Source organism: Heterodontus francisci, chromosome 4 (genome assembly GCF_036365525.1).
Source record: "Heterodontus francisci isolate sHetFra1 chromosome 4, sHetFra1.hap1, whole genome shotgun sequence".
NCBI classification, from domain to species: Eukaryota; Metazoa; Chordata; class Chondrichthyes; order Heterodontiformes; family Heterodontidae; genus Heterodontus; species Heterodontus francisci.
Window position 1 is genome coordinate 23,450,881 of NC_090374.1, and position 25,655 is coordinate 23,476,535.

The window sequence follows — 25,655 nt, forward strand, 5'->3', positions numbered from 1 at the left end:
GACATGTTTAACACAGTATTTCAACCTTCACTAACCTTTGGGACTGTTTAAGAAAACAATCTCAAGTGGGTATTGCAGCAAAATTTACTTTTCTGTCTTTCCAAAGTGATATTTAACTTGGAAAATGCCAGAACATTCACTGGCAGCGAGAATTTAATGCAGCATGCCCTCCAACCACTGGAAAAGCTGTGCGTGTTATTAATATTTTATGTAGCCTTAGATTCGCTATTTTGGGTCCCTACAGAGTAATCCACGAGCTACATATTTTCCTAATTGAAGCTTTTATTTTCATTGCAAATTGAATCTACACGAGGCCAGTGAATGAATTGTCTGTAATCTCTTTTCAATCTTAAACAGCATTGCTCACCTCTTGATGCAACAGCGAGCTGTTGACTGAATACTGTCACCCAGGTCATCTGATGAGAATTGGCTCATGCTGTGTCTTATAAAGTAGGCCAAATTGTTTCATCTAGTAATTAACGAGAAAAAAGAAACAACAGAAGTTAAGTTGCTACAGAATAGGGCTGGGGGGGGTGGGTGTTGAGGCTGCAGAATGGGACTGAGGGAGACTGGAGAATGGTGCTGTGGGTGTGAGGCTGGTGAATGAGGCTGTGGGAAAGGGAAGCTGCCGAATGGGACTGGGGGAGACAATGGCTTTCACAATCTCAGGTCATCCCACTGCACTTTACTGCCAATGAAGTGCTTTGGAAGTGCGGTCACTGTTGTAATGTAGGGAAACAAGGCAGCCAAATTGGTCACAGCACAGCATGGACAAGATGGGCCGAATGGCCTCCTTCTGTACTGTAACAATTCTATGATTCACAGCAAAGCCTGATTATAGGAGGCAATGATGTCATTAGGCCGTGCCTATGGCATGTTAATCAGGCCATCGTCTGCCTTTTGCAAGAGCCTCACCCATGGCCTGATTCCTGCAACTTTAAAGTCAAAGGAAGGTGTTGTCATCCAGTTACCCAATTATGTTCTTTCAATTTCCCCTTCACACCCCTCACAGCCCTCCCAAAATTCTCTCACATCCATCAGAAGGCAGGAAGAGTTGATTAGGGAAGTTAAATTTGAGGCCATAGATCAGGGTTGTCCAACCTTTTTGTGTGGGGGACCACATTACAATTTTTGTCTTACATGGGGAGCCAGTGAGACAATTTCAGATAGATAAAGACATTAAAAATAAGGTCATAAGGTCATAAGAACTAGGAGCAGGAATAGGCAATTGAGCCCCTTGAGCCTGCTCCGCCATTCAATATGATCATGGCTGATCTCATCTCGGCCTCAGCTCCACTTTCCTGCCCATTCTCCATAACTCTTGAACCCTTTACGTTAAAAATCTGTCTATCTCATCCTTAAATTTACTCAACGTACCGGCATCAACCACACTCTGGGGTAGTGAATCCCACAGACTCACGACACTTTGAGAGAAGTAGTTTCTCCTCGTCTCTGTTTTAAATCTGCTACCCCTTATCCTAAAATTATGACCTCTCATTCTAGATTACCCCACATCCTCTCTAAATCTACTTTGTCAATCCCCTTACTATCTTATTATTAATCAACACAACAACAAATGTGCATTTTTTGTGAAGAAGCTTTAAATGAGAAGATTAATTTATTGAATTACTTTCTCATCACTATGTTGGACACTGATTTAGTGAGAGACCTGGCATTTTTGTTGCTTACACAAATAGTGAATGTTTATCCGCACACTTGCTGTAGCAATGTGGAGTATTCCAGATAGATGTCCATCTGTCAGGAGTGTTCTTGATTACTCTCTCTCTCTGTCTATCTGTCTCTCTCTCTCACTCTCTCTTTCCCTGCGTTCCCCCCTCTCTGTGTTGCTCCCCGCTCTCTGTGTTGTTCCCCCCACCATGTTGTCCTCAGTCTCTGTGTCCCCTCCTTTCTCTCCCTGCCCCGCTCTTTCTCTCTCTGTCCCCCTCTCTCTCTCGGTCCCCTCTTTCTTTCTCTGCACTCTCTCTCTCTCTCTCTGTCCCCCCTCTCTCTCTGACAGTTGTAGGGAGCAGGAGTGCTCAGCACAGCAGTTTTGTAGTTGGCCAGTTTATAAAAAAAACATGCTGAGTTTCACAGCTGACAGGTGCTGTATCAGGGGTTTCCCATCTTCAGACAGATACAGGGTTTTCCGGCAGTCTTTTAAAATAAAGTGAGAAACTCCAAATTTGTCCGAAGTTGAGAAGCCGCTGTTCCCGCTCTCATGCAGCACCTGTCGGCTGTGATACTGACAGCAGTATTTTTGAAAAAGCGGTCTGAAAGAAGAAGACAATGGGAAATTTATCATCTGTGAAATACATCCGTAGGCCAGATGGAAATCTTTGGTGGGCCAGATTCCAGCCCATGGACAGTATGTTGGACAACCCTGCCATAGATGCTGATTTAGCCACTTCCTATGATTGTTCTGGATTTACCTCCCAGTCCCTTATTCAGAGGCAGTTTAGGTTACAAATGATCATTACTGCTACTGAAAATTGCTTCAGATCACCATCAATCTCTATCACCTCAGATACTGAAGCAGTCCATTCTCACATGCTGCAAGATCTGGACAACATCCAGGCTTGGGCTGGTAAGTGGCAAGTAACATTCAAAGAACAAAAGAACAAAGAACAAAGATAATTACAGCACAGGAACAGGCCCTTCGGCCCTCCAAGCCTGCGCCGATCCAGATCCTCTCTCTAAACATGTCGCCTATTTTCTAAGCTTCTGTATCTCTTTTCTTCCTGCCCATTCATGTATCTGTCTAGATACATCTTAAAAGACTCCATCGTGCCCGCATCTACCACCTCCGCTGGCAATGCGTTCCAGGTGCCCACCACCCTCTGCGTAAAGAACTTTCCACGCATATCCCCCCTAAACTTTTCCCCTTTCACTTTGAACTCGTGTCCTCTAGTAATTGAAACCCCCACTCTGGGAAAAAGCTTCTTGCTATCCACCCTGTCTATACCTCTCATGATTTTGTACACCTCAATCAGGTCCCCCCTCAACCTCCGTCTTTCTAATGAAAATAATCCTAATCTACTCAACCTCTCTTCATAGCTAGCGCCCTCCATACCAGGCAACATCCTGGTGAACCTCCTCTGCACCCTTTCCAAAGCATCCACATCCTTTTGATAATGTGGCGACCAGAACTGTACGCAGTATTCCAAATGTGGCCGAACCAAAGTCCTATACAACTGTAACATGACCTGCCAACTCTTGTACTCAATGCCCCGTCCGATGAAGGAAAGCATGCCGTATGCCTTCTTGACCACTCTATTGACCTGCGTTGCCACCTTCAGGGAACAGTGGACCTGAACACCCAAATCTCTCTGGACATCAATTTTCCCCAGGACTTTTCCATTTACTGTATAGTTCACTCTTGAATTGGATCTTCCAAAATGCATCACCTCGCATTTGCCCTGATTGAACTCCATCTGCCATTTCTCTGCCCAACTCTCCAATCTATCTATATTCTGCTGTATTCTCTGACAGTCCCCTTCACTATCTGCTACTCCACCAATCTTAGTGTCGTCTGCAAATTTGCTAATCAGTCCACCTATACTTTCCTCCAAATCATTAATGTATATCACAAACAACAGTGGTCCCAGCACGGATCCCTGTGGAACACCACTGGTCACACGTCTCACGTTCACACCACACAAGTGCCAGGTAATGACAATTTTTTTTTTTCATTCATTCATGGGATGTGGCCGTCGCTGGCCAGGCCAGCATTTATTGCCCCATCCCTAACTGCCCTTGAGAAGGTGGTGGTGAGCTGCCTTCTTGAACCGCTGCAGTCCTTGGGGTGTAGGTATACCCACAGTGCTGTTAGGAAGGGAGTTCCAGGAATTTGACCCAGCGACAGTGAAGGAATAGCGATATAGTTCCAAGTCAGGATGGTGTGTGACTTGGAGGGGAACTTGCAGGTGGTGGTACTCCCATGCATTTGCTGCCCTTGTCCTTCTAGTTGGTAGATGTCACGGGTTTGGAAGGTGCTGTCTGAGGAGCCTTGGTGCATTGCTGCTGTGCATCTTATAGATGGTACACACTGCTGCTACTGCCACTCTCTAACAAGAGAGAATTTAACCATATCCCCTTGACATTCAATGGCATTATCATTGCTGAATCCCCCACTGCCAATAACCTGGGGTTACCATTCAGCAGAAACTTAACTCGACCAGCCATATAAATAATGTGGCTACAAGAGCAGGTCAGAGGTTGGGAATTCTGCGGTGAGTAGTTCACCTCCTGACTCCTCAAAGTTTGTTCACAAGGTACAAGGCAGGAGTGTGATGGAATATTCTCCACTTGCATGGATGGGTGCAGCTCCAACAACACTTAAGAAATTTGACACCATCCAGGACAAAGCAGCCCCTTGATTGGCACCCCATCCACCACCTTCAACATTCACTCCCTCCACCACTGACGCACAGTGGCAACAGTATGTATCATCTACAAGATACACTACAGCAATTTGCCAAGGCTCCTTCAGTAGCACCTTCCAAATGTAAAACCTTTATCACCTAAAAGGACAAGGACAGCAGACACATGAGAACAGCACCACCTGCGAGTCCCCCTCCAAGTCACACACCATCCTGACTTGGAACTATATTGCCGTTCCTTCACTGTCACTGGGTCAAAATCCTGGAACTCCCTACGTAACAGCACTGTGGGTGAACCTACCCCACATGGATTACAGTGGTTGAAAATGGCAGTTCCCCTCTAGCTTCTCAAGGGCAATTAGGGATGGGCAGTAAATACTGGCCGTGCCAGCAATGCCCATTCCTATGAACGAATAAAGAAAAACTATCTATTTAATTGCACACTGCAATGGTAATCTGCAGCTGTGGTGTTTAGCGCCTATGCCAGACTTATACTTTTATTTAAAAACAAAAACTCTGGAAAAGGGTTAAGAATTTCAAAAGATATTGTTATTGGTCTTAGTTTTAACTGGTGCATTAAACCTTTTTTTTAAGGAGCATTTTCCTCTTCCTGTCCCTGTAGGTGCTCAATGGGTGCAGTGAACACAGTAAAATCAGATGGTGAGGAATGCATTCATGTAAATGTACAGAAAAACAGGCAGGTACACTAGGGCTGGATTTAATGGGCTCCTCGGAGAAAGGCTAGGAGGTGGGAGACCAATAGAATTACGACGGGAGGTGGGGACAAAGTGCCTGTCACCATCCCATTGCAGCACAATTAAGTCAGGGGCAGGAAAAGCTAAAGATGGCCTTCCTGCCCAGAGGCCAATTGAGGCCCTTAAGTGGTCTATTATTAGCCACTTAAGGGCTTTTCCCAGCTGCCACTGGAATTAAGCCAGTGGTGAGGCCCCCCACCCATACAGGGAGGTCTCCCAGTGAAACGAGGAGACCTCCCTGCAGGCTTGGGGGGGCCCTCCTTTGTGAGCAATCTGTGGCCCATGGTGCATCACCATTGGTACACACCCCACCTGCTGTAACACCATCATCCCCACCCGCACTCATTACCCACCCTCCCTGACAGGCTCTGGTGACCCAACATCACTTATCTCCTCTCTGGGTCTCCAGTGCTGAGCGTGCTCCCAGGCCTCCTGTAGAACCGGCAGTGGCTACCACTTCCAGTGACACTGCCAATACGACTGAGTTGCTGGCCCTCTGATTAGCTGGCAGCTCTTGGAGGCGGAATTCCCATCTTTAAACGGACTGAGATCCCAGCGCTGGGTACTTAAGTGCCAGTGTGCCATTAAATTGTGATGGGGGTGCTCCAAAAGGCCGGGGTGGGGTTTCCCTTGCCTGTTGGCACAGCATCTGGAGACACACAACTAAATCCAGCCATGGATCTGAGTTCCTCCACACTCAATTATCCTTTATTTACTGTACCTAGGTAAATTATTTTTCATTATTTATTCAAGGGATGTTGCATTTTTGGTTCGGCAAGTATTTATTGCTCCAGGGAGATGTAATACTCCCCAACTACAGGAATAGAGACATCTGCCCCAAAGTAATTAATTTTTTTTTCTTCGTTCATGGGATGTGAGCATCATTGGCTAGGCCAGCATTTATTGCCCATCCCTAATTGCCCTTGAGAAGGTGGTGATGAGCTGCCTTCTTGAACCGCTGCAGTCCATGTGGGGTAGGGACACCCACAGTGCTGTTAGGAAGGGAGTTCCAGGATTTTGACCCAGCGACAGTGAAGGAACGGTGACATAGCTCCAGGTCAGAATGGTGTGTGGCGTAAAGGGGAACTTGCAGGTGGTGGTGTTCCCATGCATCTGCTGTCCTTGTCCTTCGAGGTATTGGAGGTCACAGGTTTGGAAGGTGCTGTCTAAGGAGCCTTGGTACATTGCTGCAGTGCATCTTGTAGATGGGGCAGCACAGTGGCGCAGTGGTTAGCACCGCAGCCTCACAGCTCCAGGGACCCGTGTTCGATTCCTGGTACTGCCTGTGCGGAGTTTGCAAGTTCTCCCTGTGTCTGCGTGGGTTTCCTCCGGGTGCTCCGGTTTCCTCCCACATGCCAAAGACTTGCAGGTTGATAGGTTAATTCGCCATTATAAATTGCCCCTAGTATAGGTAGGTGGTAGGGAAATATATAGGGACAGGTGGGGATGTGGTAGGAATATGGGATTAGTGTAGGATTAGTATAAATGGGTGGTTGATGGTCGGCACAGACTCGGTGGGCCTAAGGGCCTGTTTCAGTGCTGTATCTCTAAACTAAACTAGATGGTACACACTGCTGCCACTGTGCATTGGTGGTGGAGGGAGTGAATATTGTGGATGGGGTGCCAATCAATATGCTGATTTACTCTGACTTCTGTAAAGGTTTACCTCTTACAATAAATGTACTTTAGACTGACCTGCAAAGTCTGTCCCTGTCTTGTTGCTCCACAGTTTCAGAGCAATAAGGAGTGTAATGGAGGATGCAGAGGAGATTCACTGGAATGGGACGAGGATGAGGGACTTCAGTTATGTGGAGAGATATGGGATTCTCTTTCGGGCAGAGGAAATTACGGTGCAATTTAATGGAGCTGTTCAAAATCATAAAAGGTTTTGACAGAGTAAATAAGGACAAATTGTTTCCAGCTGAAGAAGGGTCATTAACCAGAGGACACAGAGTTAAGCTCATTGACTAAAGAACCATAGGGAATATGAGGAAACTTTCATTTTCACAGTGAGTTGTTGTGATCTGGAATGCACTGCCTGGAAGGGAGCAGAGCCAATAGTAATCTTCGGATAGGAATTGGATAAATACTCAAAGGGAAAAAAAAATTGCAGGATTATGGTGAAAGAGTTGGGGAGTGGGACTATTTGGATAGCTCTTTCAAAGAGCTGGTACAGGCACAATGGGCCGAATGGCCTCCTTCTTTTCTGATTCTTTCCTGATTCTATGATTTTGACTCCACATTGCTGCAATACTGTGCAATCAGGGACTCCTCAATAATGGAACAAGTGATTTGATCATAATTTGTAACTCACTTCAGAGTTTCCACCCTCTGACTCAGCTCTTGGCTATAGATGACTGTCTATTGATTGCTGTTGCTAGTATCAGTGCATGCTCTCCCTCATGTCAGATCTGTTTTCAAACTGCACCGGCAACTGTGATTGACTTCCTTGTGCAGTCCATCAGAATATCAGTTGTTACCTTTTAGATAAGTAATGGCTATGATCACTGATAGACCACAGATTTCAATTTCATTACTTAGAGTGAATGAGCTAGTCTATAGCTCTTTGATTAGGGTGAGTCAGGCTGTCTGTATAACCCCTTGCTGCACTGATGGAACCAGTCAGCGAATAATGCTGCATCTCTGTTCACGGCAAACAATGTCTACAAACAAGAAATAATCACAACCTGGGGAATAGAGCTAGTCCTTCAGTGTCAATTTATTTGGCACACAAGCTATCAGGCCCCGAATGGTCATTAAAGCAGCAACATTAAATAACATTCCCTCTTTATATCTCACCACAGTCTGTCCCCACAGCCCTGTGACAAAACAATAAATTGGCTTGTCATAATGCAGCAAATTAGAAACGTGAAGAACCAAATTAAGAGCAAGGATTTGTTTGCTACTGGGAGCCAAGACTGTAGTTCATTGGAATGATCTAGTGGGTCTTACAGTGGAGGCGAGGCAATGAAAGATTGAACTATGAATGAGTAACTGAGGAGCGACAGTGTAAAACACAGGCAATATTGGATCAACTGCCACTTTTCCATCTCTCCTGCTGTTCTTTTTCATTGTCTTCAGTGGAAATAAAAACAGGTGGCGAAATCTACTTTTGCCCAAAGTCAAAATTATCCTTGCTATAATTAGCTTGAAATCCCCCTTCTAGCATACAACCTGCAGATTACCCATAGCTATTAATAGTCTCGTAGATACTGGATAGCCAAGGATTTTATTCTGGATACAGGTTAATTTATTTTTCTTAAATGACTGTATCTAATGTTATGGACGTGGGAAATGGTGTGGCTGGTTTCTAATGGTCACCTCCCAATTGACTACAGATAGTGTGTTTTTTTAAATAACGTTTCAGCTCCTGCATTTTGTTGGCCAAATAATCAGACAATGACAAGTTTTCTTGTGAGTTTAAAACAGAAGATTAAATACTTATTGAACAATAATCATGCAAAATGCTTGCAACAACACCCATGCAAGCATTCACGCTCCAATGCACACCCAAGAAAAGAAAGATAGAAGGTAAAGGGTAAGAGGCATTAAGAGGTCAATGTGTAAGGGTCTGCTGTTTTCAGGAAAAATAAATCTGGGGGATTCTCTTGGAAGGTAAGCTTTAATGTTGCAGGCCTGTTTGCTGGTCATCTTGCCGTTGTTGGGTTACTGAAGTCTCCTGGCAGTCAACACTTCAGTTTGAAAATGGTGCTGGTACTTCTGAGTTCAATTTTCACAGGTGGATGAGTTGTTTAAAAGGCGCTCTCTTATTTCTCTGCTGCAGTTCGTTACCTACTCGTCTCAGTAGAGTTTAACTGTCTTAGCTGGAATTGATTTTTCTCTCTCTCTCAGCCTTATGCTGGAATTAAAGATGGCTTTCAATGCTCTCTCTGTGGCTGGAGATTGCAGACTGCTGTCCTGATGACATGATGACTGATGATTCCCTTGGTTCTCCAAAATGTTGCCTTTAAATGTAAATTCAGAAAGAGCGACATTAGGCTTTCGGTTCCTGAGGAGTGATACAATGGCTTCTGATCTCAGCCCACTTTGATAAGATAAGGGATGTTCACATTTTATTGTAGTGATTGTAGCCGAGATGGAGAGTGGAATTTTATGCTGGATACGGGGATCTTGACATTGGGGGAAACCGCCGCTGACATCCCCGCGTTGTCTCTTACACGGAATGCCGACCGAATTTAGTGCCAATCAGGCACTTAACATTACAGTGGCGGGCCTTTTGTAGGATTTAGTATCCCATCGCTGGAATTCCTGTCCTTGCCGAGCTCCCGACCAATCTGAGGCCGGCAGCTGCAGCACCACTGCGAAGGCGGTGGCTGTTGCTGTAGCTGCAGTGACCAGACTCCAAGCAGCAGGGCTGGAACTGGGCTTACGGTAGGTCATGGCGGGAGCAGTCTTGCAGAGTGGGAGCCGCGACGGAGAGGGGTGGTCAGGAGCAAGTGCAGGGGGATGGCCCTCAGCAGCCACCCCACCCACCCCCCCCCCCCCACCCCAACATTCAGGCACCGTGTCTTTCAATGAGGGCACTGCCCCTCCCACCATCTCCCCAACCTGCCCCAGCAGCTGGGATGCAGTCGGCATGGTTTTTCGTTCTGGGATTCCCGTGTGGCAACAGGGCTGCCTGCGCATGGGTCTGCTGTGGGAAGAGGCCCTTAATTAGGGATTAAATTGCCCAGTTAAGGGCCTCAATTGGCAGTGGGGAGGGGAAGGCCGTTCACCGGTCTTCGCGCCCCAGGCTAAATTTCGGCAGAGGCGGGATGGTGTCGGGGTCCCCCCCACCCCGTGACTATCCCACCCAATTTTATGCTCTTCCCGCCTCCAAACCTGCTGTGGTGAAGAAAATTCCACCCCTGAGCATCTGCTAATCCCTTTTTTTTAGCTCCCTTTATGAATAGCTCACATCCATGTGTGTTCATGTGTGATGAGCTGTTTAATTTCAATGCAGGCGGGGTTAATGAGTTTCAGTTCTAGCAGACATGGATGTGTATTTCAGTGCAGTGGCGGGTAAGTGTCATGTGACTTTGTCCTCCATTTTGTTGAAGACAAGTGCACCAGTCTTTTTAAATTGTTCTTTTTTGAATAATTCTCCAGTATATTTTGTTTTTTCATTGCTGCAGTTCCCATGAGTGTGACACTACTCATAACATATTTATACAGGGCAAGCAAGGCTGCATGGACACTGCAGTTACCACTGTCAGATATTTGTGATGAATTTGCACACTACAGATCAACTTGAATTAGATTGACTCCAGGTTTCAGTGCTGATGGAGACATACACAGATCTCTCCTCTATTTCAAGAGTCGTCAGTGGGATTCTGTGAAGAAAGAAAGACTTGAATTTCTATGGTACCTTTCATGACGGCAGGATGTCCCAAAGCATTTCACAGCCAATGAAGTACTTTTTTAAGTGTAGTCTCTGCTGTAATATAAGGAATCCTGGCAGACTATATAAGCATAGCAAGCTCCTACAAGCAGAACTAAGATATTGACCCAATAATCTGTTTTTTAGTGATGTTGCTTGAGGGATACCAGGGATAACACTCCTACACTTCAAAATAGTGCCATGGGATCATTTACATCCACCTGAGAGGGCAGATGAGGTTTCTGAGTCAGAGCTATACCTCAGTTGGAGCAAACAAAAGTCAATGTGCGACAGTGTTTTTAGAGAGAATCTTATACCATTTGACTTTGAGGCCCCAGCTGACAGTATTGGATCAGATTGCATGACCACATTTTTTGTTAATGCACTCCTTATTAGTTAAATACAATTTGCCATGGTGAGGTTTTGATGGAACATAAGAAATAGGAGCAGGAATAGGCCATATGGCATCTTGAGCCTGCTCCACCATTCAATACGATTGTGGCTGATCTTTGACCTTCAGTCCACTTTCCTGCCAGTCGAGTAGATAAGGAGAAAACTGTTTCCACTGGCAGGAGGGTTGGTAACCACGGGGCAGTGATTTAAAATGAACCGGAAGGAAGATGAGGAGAATTTATTTGAAGCAGCAGATTGTTATGATCTGGAATGCACTGCCTGAAAGGGCGGTGGGAGCAGATTCCATCGTAACTTTCAATCGGGAATTGGATATTCACTTAAATAGAAAAAAAAAATCAAGGCTATGGGGAAAGAGGAGGGGAGTGGGACTAATTGGCTTGATCTTTCAAAGAGCTAACCCAGGCATGATGAGCCGAATGGCCTCCTCCTGTGCTGTAAGATCCTGCATTTCCATGAAGATTACATTGAATTGAGAGGAAAGCACAGCGTGATTGCATCCTCAATTGGGTGAATTGCTTTTTTTTTTAGAGATACAGCACTGAAACAGGCCCTTCGGCCCACCGAGTCTGTGCCGAACATCAACCACCCATTTATACTAATCCTACACTAATCCCATATTCCTACCAAACATCCCCACCTGTCCCTATATTTCCCTACCACCTACCTATACTAGTGACAATTTATAATGGCCAATTTACCTATCAACCTGCAAGTCTTTTGGCTTGTGGGAGGAAACCGGAGCACCCAGAGAAAACCCACGCAGACACAGGGAGAACTTGCAAACTCCACACAGGCAGTACCCGGAATCGAACCCGGGTCCCTGGAGCTGTGAGGCTGCAGTGCTAACCACTGTGCCGCCCGCTTTATCTGCCATCTTTGAAAAGAAAGTTCATGGTAAGAGCTATAAATAGAGGGCAATTCATAAAACCAGGTATGGAGAAAAACAGTTAAATTGTTAGGAAAGTTTCAAAAATGTTTGAAATGTAAAAGCTAAAAAATACAGGCAATGCTGGTTTGGCAGTGAAACTCAAACACAACTTACTATCTGGCAGTTGGCAAGTTGCATTAAACCTGACTTTCATTACCAGCAAAGTTAAATCTATAAAAATCAATGCCCATCTGATACAATTGCTGAAACACTACGATAAATTAAAGTTGAGTTCTTCACTAAGTGGGACATTTAACAAGACAGTATGTGTCAAGCTACAAAGGCTTTTTTATGGCTGTGAGACTGAAGCTGCTATATTTGGTTACAGTCACTGTTGCTTAAAGGAAGCCTGTCACGTTAGTTCCTGTGAAGATAAAGTTGTGATAAAGGCCTTGAGATTAACTTCCAGTGACTGCAATATCATGCATTTTTGTTGCAAATTTATAATGCATGACGATTTTAAAAAGTAGGGTGGTGAAAATACAAATCGGTAAGAAGGCACGAGAAGACGGCTCACCAGCACCTTCTCAGGAAACTAGGCATGAACAATAAATGCTGGCTTTGCCAACAGAGATCAGTTGGGCTGAATGGCCTGTTTTTATGTGCTAAATACAGTGTACTGGCCAGAAAAATGAGTCACAGTAGTGTTCCAGCCAGCCCATCAGCTTCCCGCTGGGCAGGTTCGGCTAAAATTGTCACCCAATGAGTGATTAACATTTCTAATGGGCTTTCAGATAGATTAGCAAAGGTATATATACTTGTACGAGCATAGAAACATAGGAACAGGAGTAGGCCATTCAGCCCATCAAGCCTGCTCCACCATTCAATTAGATCATGGCTGATCATCTACCTCAATGCCACTTTCAGATGCTATCCCCGTATCCCTTAATGTCATTAGTATCCAGATAACTATCAATTTCTGTCTTGAACATGCTCAATGATTGAGCTTCCACAGTCCTCTGGGGTAGAGAATTCCTGGGATTCACCACCCTCTGAGTGAAGAAATTCCTCCTCATCTCAGTCTTAAATGGCCTACCCCTTATTCTGGGACTATGTCCCCTGGTTCTGGATTCACCAGCCAGAGGAAACATCCTAGCCACATCCACACTGTCACACCCTGTAAGAATTATGTAAGTTTCAATGAGATTACCTCTCATTCTTTGAAGCTCCAGAGAATACAGGCACAGTTTCTTCAATCTCTCCTCATAAGACAATCCCGCCATCCCAGGAATTAGTCTAGTGAACCTCCTTTGCACTCCCTCCATGGCAAGATAAGGAGACCAAAACTGTACACAATATACCAGGTGCGGTCTCACTAAGGCTCTATACAATTACAGCAAGACCTCTTTAGTCTTGTACCCTAAACTGCTTGCGATGAAGGCCAACATACCATTTGCCTTCCCAATTACTTGCTGCACCTGCATGCCAGCTTTGAGTGACTCATGAACAAGGACACCCTGGTCCCTATGGATATCAACACTTCCCAACCTCTCACCATTTAAGAAATACACAAACTTTCTGTTTTTTATACCAAAGAGTATAACTTCACACTTATTCACATTATATTCCATCTGCCATTTTCTTGCCCATTCACTTAGCACAAAGGAAGATGGTAATGTTTGTTGGAGGTCATCTCAATTCCAGGACATCACTGCAGGAATTCCTCAGAGTAGTGTCCTAGGCCCAACCATCTTCAGTTGCTTCATCAATGACCTTCCCTCCATCATAAGGTCAGAAGTGGGGATGTTCGCTGATGATTGCACAATGTTCAGCACCATTCACGACTCCTCAGATACTGAAGCAACCTATGTCCAGATGCAGCAAGACCTGGACAACATCCAGACGTAGGCTGATAAGTGGCAAGTAACATTTGCACCACCACACAAGTGCCAGGCAATGACCATCTCAACAAGAGAGAATCTAACCATCTCTCCTAGATGTTCAATGGCATTACCATCGCTGAATCCCCCACTATCCACATTCTGGGGGTTACCATTGACCAGAAACTGAACTCGACCAGCCACATAAATATCGTGGCTACAAGAGCAGGTAAGAGGCTGGAAATTCTGCGGCGAATAACTCACCTCCCGACTCCCCAAAGACTGTCCACCATCTATAAGGCACAAGTCAGGAGTGTGATGGAATACTCTCCACTTGCCTGGATGGGTACAACTCCAACAACACTCAAGAAGCTCGACACCATCCAGGACAAAGCAGCCCACTTGATTGTCACCCCATCTACAAACATTCACTCCCTCCACCACCGACGCACAGTGGCAGCAGTGTGTACCATCTACAAGATGCACAGCAGCAACACACCAAGGCTCCTCAGACAGCACCTTCCAAACCCACGACCTCTACAATCTAGAAGGACACCAGCGTTCAACAATAACAACCATCTTCCTTTGTGCTTGGTATGACTCCAGCCAGCGGAGGGTTTCCCCCTGCTTCCCATTGACCTCAGTTTTGCGAGGGCTCCTTGATGCCATACTCGGTCAAGTGCTGCCTTGATGTCAAGGGCAGGCACGCTTACCTCACCTCTTGAGTTCAGCTCTTTTGTCCATGTTTGAACCAAGGCTGTAATGAGGTCAGGAGCTGAGTGGCCCTGGCAGAACCCAAACTGAGTGTCACTGAGCAGGTTATTGCTAAGCAAGTGCCGCTTGATGGCACTGTTGATGACACCTTCCATTACTTTACTGATGAATGAGAGTAGGCTGATGGGGCGGTAATTGACCGGGTTGGACTTGTCCTGTTTTTTGTGTACAGGACATACCTGGACAATTTTCCACATTGCAGGGTAGATGCCAGTGTTGCAGCTGTACTGGAACAGCTTGGCTAGGGGCGGGGCAAGTTCTGGAGCACAGGTCTTCAGTACTATTGTTGGAATATTGTCAGGGCCCATAGCTTTTGCAGTATCCAGTGCCTTCAGTCGTTTCTTGATATCATTGGCTGAAGTCTGGCATCTGTGATGCTGGGGACTTCAGGAGGAGGCCGAGATGGATCATCAACTCGGCACTTCTGGCTGAGTACTTTAGATGGGTCAGTTTTTGTCCAGTGTGTGCAGGAGGGTTTTCTGACACAGTATGTAGACAGGCCAACCAGGGGCGATGCCACATTGGATTTGGTACTGGGTAATGAACCCGGCCAGGTGTTAGATTTAGATGTAGGTGAGCACTTTGGTGATAGTGACCACAATTCGGTTAGTTTTACCTTAGCGATGGGCAGGGACAGGTAGATACCGCAGGGCAAAAATTATAGCTGGGGGAAAGGAAATTATGATGCGATTAGGCAAGATTTAGGATGCGTAGGATGGGGAAGGAAACTGCAGGGGATGGGAACAATCGAAATGTGGAGCTTATTCAAGGAGCAGCTACTGCGTGTCCTTGATAAGTATGTACCTGTGAGGCAGGGAGGAAGTTGTCGAGCGAGGGAGCCGTGGTTTACTAAAGAAGTTGAAGCGCTTGTCAAGAGGAAGAAGAAGGCTTTTGTTAGGATGAGACGTGAAGGCTCAGTTAGGGCGCTTGAGAGTTACAAGCTAGCCAGGAAGGATCTAAAGGGAGAGCTAAGAAGAGCAAGGAGAGGACACGAGAAGTCATTGGTGGATAGGATTAGGGAAAACCCTAAGGCTTTCCATAGGTATATCAGGAATAAAAGAATGACTAGAGTTAGATTAGGGCCAATCAAGGATAGTAGTGGGAAGTTGTGTGTGGAATCAGAGGAGGTAGGGGAAGTGTTAAATGAATATTTTGCGTCAGTATTTACAGTAGAGAAAGAAAATGTTGTCGAGGAGAATACTGAGATTCAGACTACTAGGCTAGATGGGATTGAGGTTCACAAGGAGGAGGTGTTATCAATTTTGGAAAGTGTGAAAATAGATAAGTCCCCTGGGCCAGATGGGATTTATCCTAGGATTCTCTGGGAAGCCAGGGAGGAGATTGCAGAGCCTTTGTCCTTGATCTTTATGTCGTCATTGTCGACAGGAATAGTGCCGGAAGACTGGAGGATAGCAAATGTTGTCCCCTTGTTCAAGAAGGGGAGTAGAGACAGCCCTGGTAATTATAGACCTGTGAGCCTTACTTCGGTTGTGGGTAAAATGTTGGAAAAGGTTATAAGAGACAGGATTTATAATCATCTTGAAAAGAATAAGTTCATTAGCGATAGTCAGCACGGTTTTGTGACGGGTAGGTCGTGCCTCACAAACCTTATTGAGTTTTTCGAGAAGGTGACCAAACAGGTGGATGAGGGTAAAGCAGTGGATGTGGTGCATATGGATTTCAGTAAGGCATTTGATAAGGTTCCCCATGGTAGGCTATTGCAGAAAATACGGAAGTATGGGGTTGAAGGTGATTTAGAGCTTTGGATCAGAAATTGGCTAGCTGAAAGAAGACAGAGGGTGGTGGTTGGTGGCAAATGTTCATCCTGGAGTTTAGTTACTAGTGGTGTACCGCAAGGATCTGTTTTGGGGCCACTGCTGTTTGTCATTTTTATAAATGACCTGGAAGAGGGTGTAGAGGGGTGGGTTAGTAAATTTGCGGATGACACGAAGGTCGGTGGAGTTGTGGATAGTGCCGAAGGATGTTGTAGGGTACAGAGGGACATAGATAGGCTGCAGAGCTGGGCTGAGAGATGGCAAATGGAGTTTAATGCGGAAAAGTGTGAGGTGATTCACTTTGGAAGGAGTAACAGGAATGCAGAGTACTGGGCTAATGGGAAGATTCTTGGTAGTGTAGATGAACAGAGAGATCTTGGTGTCCAGGTGCATAAATCCCTGAAGGTTGCTACCCAGGTTAATAGGGCTGTTAAGAAGGCATATGGTGTGTTAGCTTTTATTAGTAGGGGGATCGAGTTTCGCAGCCACGAGGTCATGCTGCAGCTGTACAAAACTCTGGTGAGACCGCACCTGGAGTATTGCGTGCAGTTCTGGTCACCGCATTATAGGAAGGATGTGAAAGCTATGGAAAGGGCGCAGAGGAGATTTACTAGGATGTTGCCTGGTATGGAGGGAAGGTCTTACGAGGAAAGGCTGAGGGACTTGAGGTTGTTTTCGTTGGAGAGAAGGAGGAGGAGAGGTGACTTAATAGAGACATATAAGATAATCAGAGGGTTAGATAGGGTGGATAGTGAGAGTCTTTTTCCTCGGATGGTGATGGCAAACACGAGGGGACATAGCTTTAAGTTGAGGGGTGATAAATATAGGACAGATGTCAGAGGTAGTTTCTTTACTCAGAGAGTAGTAGGGGCGTGGAATGCCCTGCCTGCAACAGTAGTAGACTCGCCAACTTTAAGGGCATTTAAGTGGTCATTGGATAGACATATGGATGAAAATGGAATAGTGTAGTTCAGATGGTTTCACAGGTCGGCGCAACATCGAGGGCCGAAGGGCCTGTACTGCGCTGTAATGTTCTAATTCTAATTCTAATTCTAATTGTTGCAAATGCTTCAGCCTTATCTTTCGCACTGATCTACTGGGCTCCCCCATCATTGAGGATGGGGATATTTGTGGAGCCACCTCCTCCAGTTAGTTGTTCAATTGTCCACCACCATTCACGGCTGGATGTGGCAGTACTGCAGAGCTTAGATCTGATCTGTTGGTTATGAGATCGCTTAGCTCTGTCTATCGCATGCTGCTTACACAATTTGGCATGCAAGTAGTCCTGTGTTGTAGCTTCACCAGGTTGACACCTCATTTTGAGGTATGCCTGGTGCTGCTCCTGGCATGCCCTCATGTACTCCTCATTGAACCAGGGTCGGTCTCCTGGCTTGATGGTAATGGTAGAGTGGGGGATATGTCGGGCCATGAGGTTACAGATTGTGGTTGAGTACAATTCTGCTGCTGCTGATGGCCCACAGCACCTCATGGATGCCCAGTTTTGCATTGCTAGATCTGTTCGAAATCTATCCCATTCAGCACGGTGATAGTGCCACACAACACGATGGACGGTATCCTCAATGTGAAGGTGGGACTTCGTCTCCACAAGGACTGTGCGGTGGTCACTCCTACCAATACAGTCATGGACAGAAGCATCTGCAGCAGGCAGATTGATGAGGACGAGGTCAAGTATGTTTTTCCCTCATGTTGGTTTTCCCACCACCTGCCGCAGACCCAGTCTAGCAGCTATGTCCTTTAGGACTCGGCCAGCTCGGTCAGTAGTGGTGCTACCGAGCCAGTCTTGGTGATGGACATTGAAGTCCCCCACCCAGAGTACATTTTGTGCCCTTGCCACCCTCAGTGCTTCCTCCAAGTGGTGTTCAACATGGAGGAGTACTGAGTCATCAGCTGAGGGAGGGCAGTAGGTGGTAATCAGCAGGAGGTTACCTTGCCCATGTTTGACCTGATGCCATGAGACTTCATGGGGTCCAGAGTCAATGTTGAGGACTCCCAGGGCAACTCCCTCCCTACTGTATACCACTTTCACGCCACCTCTGGTGGGTCTGTCCTGCCAGTGGGACAGGACATACCCGGGGATGGTGATGGCAGTGTCTGGGACATTGTCTGTAAGGTATGATTCTGTGAGTATGACTATGTCAGGCTGTTGCTTGACTAGTCTGTGGGACAGCTCTCCCAACTTTGGCACAAGCCCCCAGATGTTAGTAAGGAGGACTTTACAGGGTCGACAGGGCTCGGATTGCCGTTGTCGTTTCCGGTGCCTCGGTCGATGCCGGGTGGACCGTCCGGTTTCATTCCTTTTTATTGACTTCGTAGCGGTTAGATACAACTGAGTGGCTTGCTAGGCCATTTTAGAGGGCATGTAAGAGTTAACCACATTGCTGTGGATCTGGAGTCACATGTAGGCCAGACCAGGTAAGGACAGCAGATTTCCTTCCCTAAAGGACATTAGAGACCGTATCAGCACTACGTTTCCCGTCTGCCTATCTTTCCTGCTGACCGGTATCTTTGAGTTTATGAGGAGCTGTGAAGCAATGACATCAGCGTTGACTCTGGGCCACTGGTATGGTTGTTGCTCAGCTGCTCCCAGGCAGTGCAGGAGTTTCCATGCCTTTCGGCTTGAGTGCGTGAAGTCAATGTTCACCGCTGTTTCCTGTCATCTTATGAGGCGTCCTTCATCTAGGGATTTGAGGAGTGCTGTTGCCACAGCGGGGTCCTCGTTGTCCTGTATTCTTCCAGGAGGCGTTCACTTTCCAGGGTCCAGCAAGGGATGAAGGTTAATCTGAAGCCCCAAGGAACAAATTTGGTGGCTGCCAGTTTGAGAAGTCGAGTGAAGCGATTGTAGGTTTCAGGGAGGGGTGGGATCCGGTTAATGGTGGTTTCTATGTATCTGTTGTATGCATCCCAGTTGCCCTTCGGCAGATTCCAGCTTGGTTTTGGCTTTGAATTTATGGATGGCAGTTTGAGGCTGATGTGGATGAGACATGGGCAATGTTGGGAGTGGAGGAAGATGGCCAATACTTGTGGAGAGCACATCAGCAGCTGACCATTACTGTTGTGGGTTGTGAAGCAAAGATCAGGTGAGTAGTCCTGCTTACACCTGGTGGAATGGGCTGCTTTGAATTGTATACAAGTTTTAGATCGCGCACAGAGGCCCAGTATGACAGTTGTTCTCCCTCAGTGTTGTTCTTGGAGTACCCCCACATGTGATGATGCTGCAGAAGTCACCAGCATAGACGGTTGGGTGTGCTGCAGGCTGTATTACAATGTTGGGCCAAACGTCATTTGGTGGCTTGTAGATATTTGTGATGAACTGCTTACCTACTTTGATAGAGATGGATCATGAGTCATCTGACTGTATCTTTGGTGAGGCTTTCCTTGCCGTAGGTGGCTAGGTCATATGTTTTGTTGTCTCTGCTTGCAATGAGTTGGTATTCTGGAATGTGGGCGCGACAGTTGGAGTGTTCCACGAGATGGGTTTCTTGCAGTGTGACTATGTCCACATTCTTGTCAGTGACGTCTTTTGCAAGTAGCTCACATTTTGCCCAGGATAGGCCTTCAATGTTGAGCCAGTATATTCTTGTTGCTGATCCTATTTCTCAGCTTTGTTGTCCCTGAGAGAATCCATTTTCCAGTGGGTTTTTACTGCTTGGACCTGGAGCCCAGTGACCGGGGTTCTGCCGCCTTCTTGACGGCATTAGTTCACAGATTTTCAAGTTGGAAAAAGTACTTTAACAGGGTGACCAAGTGAAGGTTGCTGTCTCCTCCCATTAGCACAGGTGCTGGAACCATTTAAAAAACAATTGAATGCTAGAATGGTGGAGATTGTAGGATTCCTCTGGATGGATGAATTAAGATGGGCCGAATGGCCTTCCTTATCTGTAATTATCTTGTGATCAAATGCTTGCATTCCTGAAGTGTCTTAATATGTTCCCACAAACAGCAAAGGGGTAAGTGATGAGTTAATCTGGTAGGGCAGTGGGGTTTGGTGCATGGGCTGAGGGCGTAATAGTAGCCAGGGCAATGGGAAATCTCAGTCATTTTCTTCAACTAAGTTGTCTAATGTCTGCCCAACGGTTTATTGGAAGAGTGAATGTCCGACAATGAGCAACGTCCCTTAACCTTACATTGGCTTGGCCGCCAATGAGCTCAAACTCACAGCCTTTCAACCAAGAGTCAGGATTAGCAGCCAACTGAACTGAGCTACCACACCACAGCTTCTGAATGCATGGATTGTATTTTTGGACACACTTCTGGTGATGATATGTATCCGCCTGGATAAAATAAAATCAGAAATACAAAGACTGTTCATCCGAATGATGAATAAACTGAATCTTAATGCACAGAGTTTAAACGCTTCATTGACTATAACTCCAGGAACTCTGGAGACAGAAAGGAGCATCTAATGAAAGTTCCACCCACAGTAACCATGAAGAATTTTCACCAGGGTTCTCCCTGTCGGCTACCAAAACTTCAGTGAGAAAATTCCTGGTTCATGAACAATGAACCAAACTCAATATCGAGTGATAAGACGAAAATTAAGAAGATGGGAAAAGGTCAGGGATTAGCAAGTCAGCAGCCTGCTTTACATCTCTTCCAATTTTTCTATTGGCTCGATATTCCATTTTATGCTTTTGCACAAAGTCACATTTCACCCAAGCAGTGAAGAGGAGATTAAGGTTTGATGTGGGTCAAGTTTCAGAGTCTGTTGCATGCTGCCATGTGAATTCTATGGATGAAAGTATTGTGGATAAACCAATTCTACACAGGACTGTATACTCTCAAAAGTAAATAACTGTAGCTGCAATTAATAGTAAACTTCCCAATGGCTCCACTGGTTAAGATTGTAGCTAAGCTATGTATGCCAGCAAGATTACTCATTTAAATCCTTAAGTTTGTCCTGGCTCAGCTGATTTCAGTCGAGAGGGCAGTGGGGTTATGAGGAGCTAGATTTCCCCTCAGTGGACCAGCATTCCCAGTCCTTACTATGACCCAGTGACCCCTTGTTAGAAGTGTCCATTTGTGTATGTCAGATGAATGCAGGGTCAGGATCAGCTGTGTTATCTCCAACAGTTAAATAGGCCATCCATCGTGCACCCCTGTCTAAACTTCGCGTGGCTTGCATCTCACTTGTAAGGGCATCTATGTTTTAGAGTCAAAGGTGGGTAAATTATTTTGAGGCACAGATAGCAGTAATCTAATTGAATGGCAGAACAGATTCGAAGGGCTGATTGGCCTATTCCTGTTTCTATGTAAACCTTTATAAATCACTGTTTGGGCATCATGTCGAACTCTGGAAACCACGGACTGAATTTTACTAGCCCTCCGGCGTTGGGGGTCACTACAGGGTGGGCTCGGAAAATTCTTCCGGGAGAGACCCACCACAACCCCCAATGCCAAGAAGGCCCCGCCACATTTTACCGGCGGTGGGGAGGCCTTGGAGCGGTCCCCCACAACTTGGCGGTGGGGCCTTCATTTTAATACTAAAATTAAATTAAAAGCAGGCAAATAAACTTACCTTGTCCCGGCCCACACCGATATTCCGGCCGTTTGGGGTTCCGAGGTGTGACATGAGGTGGGGTGGGTGGGGGGGGGAGTGAAATTATCAGGGTGGTTGGGGGGAGCAGGGAAAACTCTTTGTCTTGGCTGAGGGGATGGTGGGAAGGGGTTGAAGGGCAAAGGTAACGAGGTTGGGGGGTAAAGTTCGGGTCGGGAATAAAATATATTTTGGTTCGATAGGCCCAAAGACAAACATTGAGTTGGGGGTTAGGGGTTTTATTTAATTTTTAAAGGACAATGTCAAATAATGTGCCTTAAAAATTCAAATGTCTTCTAAGGGCTTGATGCCCTTTAAAAATGGCGCCGGCACCTACGAGGTGGCACCGACCGCCAGGGACAGGGATAGAGTGGCTGCCCCCTCTGCATCATCGGAGGTGGCCGCTCCTCCCCTCCATTTAAATGAGACCCCGCACAAAATATCACGGGGGCTCAGCGACGGTTACTCTGCGCGGGCGGGCCGCTGAAATCAAAGCCCGCCACCGCGATTTGCGTTGCGCCAGTAAAATTCAGCCCCACAAATTAGAAATGATGTTAAAGACTTGAAGAGGATGTAGAGATTTACTAGAAAGGTATCAGGGGTGAGGGACTTTTCAGTTATGTGGAGAGATTGGAGAAGTTGGGCTTGTTGTCTAGGAAGAGAATGTTAAAGGGAGGTCTAATAGAGGTTCAAAATGATGGCAGGTTTTGGTAGATATGATAAAGGAAAGCTGTTTTGACTGGCAGCATGGCCAATAATCAGAAGATACAGATTTAAGATAATTGGTAAAAGAACTCGGCGGGAGATGAGGAGAAATTATTTCACACAACAAATTGTTATGATGTGGAATGCACTGCCTGAAAGGACGGTGGAAGCAGATTCAATAGTAACTTTCAAAAGGGATAATTACTTGACAAGGAAAAATTTGCAAGGTTTTGGATAAAGAGTGGGGCTCATTGGTAGATCTTTTAAAGAGCCAGCACTGGCATGATGGGCTGAATAGCCTCCTTCTGTGATTTATCACTCTATGCTGACTGGAACGAGGTGCTGGAAGGTGACCCGTGCCTGGTAGATAAAGCATTCAGCAGCACAATAGTGATATATGAACTTCAGTTTAGAAAGAAATTAATGTTGTGAAAATGTACACTTTTTGAGTGAAGCGCTGTCCAGGCAGATTTAAATACCAATCCCATTGTCTGAAGTAATATTTTCATTGATCAACAACACACTGCTGTTGGTGACAGTCACATCTCAGGTGCTACCTAGCTATGGTGTCAATCAATAGTGCGAATTGTGACTTTGTTTACTATCTAAGTTGGGAAAGAATAATTAATTGTGTATTAGCAAAATTTGTTGATTCATTCTGCCATTTCAGAGATGAGTTCATGGAAAAAGAAGTCGTGGGCCAGACTTTGAGATCAGTATTGCGTGTTGTTGGAGCTGTTGGACAAGTGTGCATTGCATTGCTAAAGTGTACATAGCTGGGAATCTGAAATTAGAAAAGACAACAGGAAATTATACAAATTATATCTCCATTTACTCCACAGCTTCCATCGCGAGGAGTCAGCTGTGGCTCAGTGGATAGCACTCTCGCCTTGCAGTCAGAACGTTGTGGGTTTACATCCCAATGCGAGGATGTGAGCACAGAATCTAGGCTAACACTCCAGTGCAGTACTGTGGGAGTGCTGCATGTCGGAGATGTTGCCTTTCAAGCGAGATGGTAAACTGAGTCCCTGTTAACCCTCTCATGTGAACACAAAAGACTCCTTGTTGCTATTTTGGAAAAGAGCAATGGGAGTTCTCCCAGTGACCTGGCAATATTTATCCTTCAACTAACATCACCAACGCAGATTATCTGTTCATCATCGCAAAGCTGTTTGTGGGAGCTTGCTGCACACAAATTGGCTGCTGTCTTTCCTACAATACAACACTGGCTGGATTTCAAAAGTACACAATTGGATGTAAGGCACTTATCGATATTCTAAGGTTGTGAAAGGCGTTATATAAATTCCAATATTTCTTTTCTTTTGTGGGGTCTGTGCCAGCATTCTCAGTCCAGCTGTCGACTTGAATTCCATTTTCCGGCATTTTTCCTATATCCTTTCCTAATCTTCCTTTTCAAATATTTATCCAGTTCCCTTTTATGTGATGTTATAGTCCCTCACTCAGTCAATGCCTGGGGTATAGTGTTCCTATATTCTAATGTGTCCGGAACATGCAGCAGGTCAGCCTGCATAGACTCATAGAATAATACAGCACAGAAGGAGGTCACTCGGCCCCTCATGCCTGGGCTGGCTCTTTGAAAAAGCTATCTAATTAGTCCCATTACAATTCATTTTCTCCATAGCCCTGCAATTTTCTTTCTCTTAAAGTATTTATCCAATTCCCTTTTGAAAGTTCTTATTAAATCTGCTTTCACCACATTTAGAATGAGACCTTTCATAAAAACTGGTCACACATTGACCTTTGTTTCATTTGCCAGAGGCTTATTGACTTGCGAAGCTACAAATTGGATTGCGTCCGAAATAGGTGGCATATGTGTCTGGGCATGTTCCCAGAATGTGAATGAGGTTAGTGCGCAATATCCCTGTTGCCTGCTGATGACAACAATCCATGTGTGCAGCCAGCACTAGCTATGCTATTCATTGGCTCCACACCTTTTGAGGGGACCCCAATCTAGTATGCTGTATTAAACTGGCTCAGTGTATTGTAATAACTTTTGTATCCTGCCTCTCTGCTGCCCTATCAGTTTGGGAGGTGTAAATAAAGTTCCAAAATGGCTGCCCCCAGTTAAGACCTCATGTTATAAAAACAAAAGTGCTGGAAACACTCAGCTGGTCAGGCAGCACCTGTAGACAGAGAGGCAGAATTAACATTTCATGTCAGTGACCTTTCATCAGAATTGGCACAGGTTAGAAATGCAATAGGTTTTAAGCCAATAAAGTGGGCTGGGGAAAAGAGAACAAAAGGGAAGGAACAAATAGGACAGAGGGTCACAGAGAATAACTGACAAGGAATTCATGGGGCAAAGGCAAAGAGTATGTTAATGGTATGGTGAAAGACAAAGCATTAGTGCAGAGAGGGTGTTAAATGACAGAATAATGAACAACCCTAGCCAAAAGCACAAACATGGAAAAAACAGTGGGAAGGCACATGGTAAAAATAAATTGAATGATGTAACAAACCAAAATGAAATAAAAATTACAAATAAAACTAAAAATAAAAAAGGGGGGGCCAGTCATGCTCTGAAATTATTGAACTCAATGTCCAGTCTGGCAGGCTGTAGGCAGCCTAATCGGTAAATGAGGTGCTGTTCCTCGAGCTTGCGTTGATGTTCAGTGGAACACTGCAGTAAGCCCAGACAGAGATGTGGGCATGAGAGCAGAGGGGTGTGTTGAAATGGCCAGCGACAGGAAGCTCAGGGGTTATGTTTTTGGACTGAGCGGAGGTGTTCCGCAAAGCAGTCATCCAATCTGCATTTGGTCTCCCCAATGTAGAGGAGACCACATTGTGAGCAGTGAATACAGCATACTACATTGAAAGAAGTACAAGTAAATCGCTGCTTCACCTGAAAGGAGTGTTTTTTTTTACTCCGAATACACAACAGAAACATGACAATGAAAGCATGGGATTGTTTTTTTTCCCATTTCATTCAAGAGATTACAGTCTGAAGAACATTCTGACACACTTCTTGGAACTTCCAAAGAATTTTGAGGAAGTTTGAGCGATTTGAAAGATTGCTTTGTGTGTCGGCAATTTGTGTTCAGATACAACTCAATAGGCACTGAAGGCATAATTTGGGAAATTTAGATTCTATCATTGCCATGGTAGCCACCAACCAACCAAATGCTTCCATTTCCAGTCAAAGTGCTATGC